This window comes from Oratosquilla oratoria, chromosome 3 (genome assembly GCF_046742065.1).
Source record: "Oratosquilla oratoria isolate Oo_2021 chromosome 3, ASM4674206v1, whole genome shotgun sequence".
Lineage (NCBI taxonomy): Eukaryota > Metazoa > Arthropoda > Malacostraca > Stomatopoda > Squillidae > Oratosquilla > Oratosquilla oratoria.
Genome location: NC_134779.1, coordinates 6,751,919 through 6,759,418, shown reverse-complemented (window position 1 = coordinate 6,759,418; position 7,500 = coordinate 6,751,919).

Sequence of the window (7,500 nt, the reverse complement as noted above, 5' to 3'; positions counted from 1 at the left end):
AAATTGATACAGATGTTTGAAATGAACCTTTGCACATTGAAGCAATGAGAATCCATTAACTGACATTCCGAGTTTAGCCAAGATTAATGTCCTCTGGGAGGGTCTTTTGGCTCGCTTGATGGTGCACTGGTGTTGTGTCTCACTAGTATCTCTTCACCAGGAGGCGTTATCATTGGCAAACTAAAAAAGTCTTAGTTAAAACTAAATTATAAAATCTGGTTGTTTTTAGTTTTAGTTATTTGTATCCTTAATAAAGTCTAGAGGAGAGGCGAGATTGCCCACAAGGATAGTAGAGCCAGGAAACCAACTATTATATCAACCATACGATCTGGTTGTTATAATCTGCTGATTGGTTTCATATTGGTATTACTATATATAATACCGTTTTCCATATACGATACTCTCACTGAAATTTTTATGCGTTGGTGACGTAATCGGTAGCGCGATGTTCTCGCATTCGCTTAGTTGTAGATTCAAACCCCGCACTTCTTTCCGATTCCCAGCGGTGATTGTTACCTAAATTAATAGTCTCTATGATGAAGATGACAAGCCTAATGAGGTGGGTACTTTTTCTTTTACTCATCTCTTCTTCTGTTTCTCAATTATTGTTGTCATTTAAATGTCCTTATCTAACTCACAATCCGTATTTCTTCAAATTACATCTTACATCCTTACGAATCATCGGTTTATTTCCGTTGTTATCATCAATATTATTTTTTGTCTTCCTTGGTTCTCTCACGTAGTCCACGACCTTTCTCATAGCACTTAACCCCAAGACACCTCTTTCATTGTGACCATTACCTTCTTTCATAAGCTACTTTCACCTCTCCGTGTCTGTGTCTTTTCATTCACCCAACTTTTTCTCCCTCTTGTCTTACATATACTTACCCCACCTTATCGTTCTTCAGTTTCTCTGTCATTTATTACACCCCTTCTTTGTCTTCACGCCTAAGTTTTCTTTCTCTTCCACACTCATTTATATCAGTACACAATATTGATAAAAAAAAAACAGGCGATTAAAGATATTTGCAGAAACTACTCGTGAAATTAAATAAACGATGACATCTTAATATATATATATATATATATATATATATATATATATATATAAACATATATATATAGATAATATATATATATATATATATATATATATATATAAATACATTTTTATTAAATATCACAGCATATTCAGCGTTGGTGATAATTTTCTTTAGATTTTCTACTCTTCTCACCATTTTCTTCTCTGGGAACGGGAGAGAATACACGATATTCCCGACCAGGTCCATGATTGTTTGGATATAAAAACTAATACATTACGATGTTTCGTATATATCTCAGGCACCTTTGAGCATATTTATTTTCTAATACCCATACAATGTGTAGTATTAAAATTGTTACATTAGGAGAGGTAATGGTTCCAAGGGTGTTAGGAGGCGCCACCGTCTTGGCGCGACGTGGGATCCCGTGAATATTTCTAAAATCCCACACATATTTTGTTGAATATTAATGATTGGCATATGATTTCTTATCAGTACTGCTTCTAAACATTTAATTTTTCTTTTGTCGTTGTTCTTGGATATTATTATTGTGCTTGTGTTCAGCTGATCCCGTGATATTTTGGTGTTGTGTGTTTTTGTGGATGTATGATTTTATTGCTCCGTTTTGCATGTGTCTTTGTGATATTGTTTGTGTTGTATGACCAATGTACTCCTTATTGCAAAGTGCACCGTTTTTATTTAAATTACATGAGTACTTGTACACAATATTACTTTATTTCAATTTGTCTGTTGCTCCTGCCATGTTGTTTTTTATCACAAGAGACGAGGTTCTGGGGTTGGGATAGTAAATGATCACGTTAAGTTTATCCTTTTGTTTTTTGGGGTTTACCATTATATCTTTTATTACCTTTTCATCTTTTTTATAAGTATAAGACATTGTATTTTGATAATAAATATTTAAATTATTTTTCCTGTGATCATCATGACTTGTGTTGGTGTTTGCTTTTTCCATATATTTTTTTTATCGATATCTTTCATTGCAAATCCATTATTTGTTAAAATTTGCTTTACCCTATTAAGTTCTTGGTGGAGGACCCAATTAGAACAAATTTTGAAAGCTCTTGAAATATATCCCCGTATCACACTGATTTTATATTTTGAAGGGCACTCACTCAAGCTGTTTAAACACAATCCGGAGTTACTGGGTTTTCAATAGACACTTGTGGTGAAAAAAAAAAACTCTGAACCATCCACCCACACATATAAAATGGTATTTCATTGTTAACACTATTTTACACGGTGAAACGTAGGCAGCAGTTTTCTTCCATTTTCTTCTTAACACATTCCAATTATTCCTCTCCTTCTACATCGACAAAAATTTTGTCTACATATCTAAAATACATTTTAGGTTTCCGATCTAAGGTATCAAGGATGTGGTTCTTAACATGGTACATGTATGTCTCGGCAAATAAAACGCCATACCAACCATAAAACCCATACCAACGTCATCAGTCTGGAAATGAATACTGCCTGAAGATCATCTAATTGGTACTTCCTTAGTGCAAACTCGTAGCATGTTCTCAAGTACGAGACGAGGTAGCTTTGGTGAGGGCAAACCTTCATTGTTGAAAACGTTCTGTAGGATGATCTGTATAGTTTCTCCTGTAGGAACATTAGAGAATAGACTTTCAACATCTAAAGAGGCTAGGATTCCTTGAGAGGTCGTATTTCTGAGTAAATCTACGAATTCATCAGTAGAACGTAGAGTATGAATGGTGGGAATGTATGGAGTGATCAAGCTATTAAGTTGCTTTGCTTTGCTAGCTGATAGGTGGGAGTAAGTATTTGTGAGATAATTGGTCTTAACCTGTGTCCCGGTTTGTGAGCTTTTACATTTTCATAAAAATATCCTGGTTCGTAGTGACCTTGCAGTTAAAGAAATTTAACACCGCCACTTACTGCATTTGGATGGTTCCTGTTTTAAACTCTCAACTCTATCTATATACTCCAAATGATTAAGTATGACAAATAAATCTGATTTGTCTGCCCTACGTATTACTGTATCCTTATTTTCACGGAGTTCCTTGGCTGCCTGGCGTAGCTCGGCTGTGAGCAGGGAACCGCGGCCGTATGCTCTATGTTTAGTACTTTCGGCTTGTAATTGTTCTTTCACATCTGGATTCATGTAAATATTACCTTCCTCATGGAGTTTATACAGATTTCTATATAGAAGTCCCAGTTCAGCTGTTTTCTCGGATTTCTTTAACTGGGGCATGTAATTGCATTTTAATCTGCACGCGTGTTTCTGTAGCATTGGCGTGCATGGAGAAGTTATGTTGTAAGGCCTTCTCAATCTTGTCACGTAGATGAATATCGATGTTGCAACTATACGGAAGCAAAATGTTGCTTCCAAAGAAAACGAACGGGTTTGTCAACCTTTCGGACTACCCACTTTCGGACAACCAGAAGGAATTCTTTAACTTAGAATTAAAATGCAATTATATGCCCCAGTTCAAGAGTTATATACAAATTATGTATATCACAGTAAATAGAAAATAGTATTTTATAGACACAATCAAAATCTGAAAATGTTGCATTGCGTCACAACTAAAGACCAGCCAATCAGAAAAAGGAACATAACGTCACCCCTGAAGACCCGTCAATTAGAAGAAAATGCCACAACAGGGAAGAATTGTCGAAGACAGTTGAAAAGAATGTTAAGTTATTAAATATATATATATACGTGTGTGTGTGTGTGTGTGTGTGTGTGTGTGTGTGTGTGTGTGTGTGTGTGTGTGTGTGTGTGTGTGTGTGTGTGTGTGTGTGTGTGTGTGTGTGTGTGTATGTGTGTGTGTGTGTGTGTGTGTGTGTGTGTCTGTGTGTGTGTGTGTGTGTGTGTGTGTGTGTGTGTGTGTGTGTATGTGTGTGTGTGTGTGTGTATGTGTGTGTGTGTGTGTGTGTGTGTGTGTGTGTGTGTGTGTGTGTGTGTGTGTGTGTGTGTGTGTGTGTGTGTGTGTGTGTGTGTGTGTCTGTATGTGTGTGCAGTCCCCGTAAAAATGGACAGGAGATTCTCTCTCAAACACGTTTCATTGAATGAAATCTCAAGATTGTTGTGACAAAGTTTCTTGTTAATCTTCTCTTTCTTTCGTAAAACGATTTTGCCTTCCATAGGCAGGAGTCCAAGTAATTCGCCGTATGGCATTAGGTAGAATAATAGGCATATTGGAAAGCCAGAACGTGTTTTAGCACCTCCTGGTGCTTCTTCAGTGGTAAGTGAATGAATGGAGATTTCGTGAAGATAAGCAATTTTTATACCCGGGGATGTGGGTTAGATGGAAAGAAGGTGGATGGTGATTGGCTGGATGACTGCTACTACGGGTTAGGCTCGGTCTGTTCTCCCATTAGCTGAGAGGTGCGTGACGTCATCAGTCTGCGCCCCAGCGCCGTAGTGGGTGGACCTCCTGATGTTGGTAAAGCCTGCAGGTCATGAGTTTGGATACTGAGATTCGAGGAAAGCTCTTTTATGAAAACAGCCTCCAGGATAGGTAATCATCTAGGATCTTGGTGTTGTTTACCAGGGTTTCCCTTCGTAAGATGGTGTGCTGAGCATCTTTGTAGTTGTTCTTGGGTGCTCTTGATGCCAGATGGTATAACAGTCTACGCGACAGATACATAGTGGTCATACCAATATAAAAAGTAGGTTGGGTTGCACAGTCCCTAGGTTACACGTATACCTATATATGGCATGAGATTTCTAATGTTTATCGTTCATGGGCTTGTTGTTGTTCTTGATGAGTAGGTTTGATGTCTTCTTAATTTGGTAATATAAGGTAAAAATAATCTTAGTGTCGCCGGAAGTCAGTTTGATGTTCCTTCTGATGATTTGCTGCATTATTCTCTCATCCTCCTAATATGCTGTGGAAAAGAATGAATAACAGAATATATTGGAGTTAGCTTTTGGTGCCTGGTTATCTTCCGAGAAGTTCTCTTTTAGGTACAACATATCATTGATCTTCTTAGGGATTTTTTCGGACTATGCCTATAATTATACCTAATGGTATACGGTGAATCCCTAGGACTCCTGCTTATGGAAAGGAAAGTCGCTTCACGAAATAGAGAGAAGATTGACAAGAGCTTACTATTTGTGATGCTACAAGTTGGAATTTAAATTACATTAATGGTTGGACCTATACAAGATTATATCTACAAATCAAATTTTAGAATTACAATTAAGTTTAACATAGTAATATTACATTTTAAATTTGACGAAAAATAAAATTACTACTACATGCCTTATAGGTGAGAGGTTTCCTTAATCTAAATGACTGGCGGTTACATCTTGACCCTGGATGACCTTCGCTTGGAAAGGTGTGAAATGATTAACGGATTACCCGTGATCTCTGGGCTTTTAAACTGTTCGTTGGTCACATGAGAAGAGGGGTTGTGTGGTGGGGGGGGAGGAGGAGGAGGAGAAGGTGATGGGGGAATGGGGTGGTTTGTGCTGAGGGGGGGGGTGAAAGAAGAGGCGAAGTAGTGCATTCTATGACTGTACAGGGGTACACTCTATGTTAAGCCGCATTGCAAATTGATGGAGAGGGATTTTTCTCTAATATACATGACCTCTAAAAGTTGAAGCTTTCTGGAGTTGTTATGGTGGCCTATAATTTTGGTATGCTTTGATATTAATACCCTAGTGATACAATGCTGTGGTATTTTCTTAGATGTTCCTTTATCGCCCCTGTTTGTTGATGGTACGATAATCTTATGCCTAACGTCCACTGGGTATGACCAATATAACTGGCTGAAAGTGCGAAGTTTTCCTCTGGACAAGTGAATTGCAAAGGACCAAATATATATATATATATATATATATATATATATATATATATATATATATATATATATATATATATTATATATATATATATATATATATACAAGGTTGTGTAGCTCTACGTTTAATACGCTACACTTAGAGATATTTAAGCTCATTTGACATTTCACCGATCGTGTGAACAACTTGTTAAGATCATCCTACAGAATCTCTGCGTCGTCTCCTGAGCTAATTAGGCGTCCTATTTTAGAGTCATCCGCGAACTTACTAACATCACTATTTATCCCATCGTTTTCTGTTACTGATCCAAGATCTAATCCATTCTAACATTTTTCCTCCTATTCCATGAGCTTTGATTTTATTTTGTAGTCTATGGTGCGGCATCTTGTCGAACGCTTTGCTAAAGTCAAGGTAAATCACCTCGTAATTATCATTGTTATCTGACGCCTTATACAATTTAGTGTAAAAGGATAGAAGATTAGTCACACATGACTTACCCTTGGAGAAACCATGCTGTGTGTCACGAATTAGATTATGTCTCTCAATGTGTTCTCTGAGTCTATTTACTATTATTGATTCAAGCATTTTACCTATAACCGATGTCAAACTGATTAGCCTGTAGTTGCATATAGACGATTTATCTCCCTTCTTAAAAGCAGGAACAACATTTGCCTGCCCCCAAGCAGTAGGCACAGAACCAGTGTCTATCGATTTATCGAATATTTCAGTTAACGGGTCGCAGATTTCAAATTTAGTCTTTAAGCATTCTTGGAAAAAATTCGTCTGGACCCGGGCATTTTGTAGCTAGTCTTTCTATCTGGTTGACTACTTCTACTTTACTAATGCTGATATTACATAGTCTACTTTCTTCATCCCCCCTATACATACATACATACATACATACATACATACATACATACATACATACATACATACATACATACATACATACATACATACATACATATATGTATGTATATATATATATACATACATATATTATATACATATATTTTCCCGCATGAACTACTAAAGAATTAGATGTCCTATGTGCTTTTATGTCGTTTTTATGTTCATAAATTCTTTTTTCTAATCTTCTTGACGATTCGCCAAAATAAGCCATTGAGCAACTACTATTTTGGCGAATCGTCAAGAAGATTAGAAAAAAGAATTTATGAACATAAAAATGACATAAAAGCACATAGGATATCTAATTCTTTAGTAGTTCATGCGGAAAATTCGATCATTTACCAAACTGGAGAGAAGCTGACGTGCTACATAAAGGTTTTGATAAATTCACTAGAAGAATTGTTGAATCAGCATATATTTTAACTAATAATTCATCGAATCATTGAGGAGGGTTTATCAATTTAGCTAAACAAACTAGTATTTTAATTCTAAAACACGCCAGAAAAACGACCTTTCCTTAGTGTCCGAAAAGATAATTAGCTTTAGTACATAAACTTCAATTGCAGTTCTACATACACTCTCTGAAGAAGTTCTACGCGAACGTAACATTAGAGTGTTTAGGGTTCCGAGCCTTCCCCTGTGTTTATGTTCTCCATCATCCAAATAATTTGTCTAAAATACTTATCCATATATATATATATATATATATATATATATATATATATATATATATATATATATATATATACGAGTACA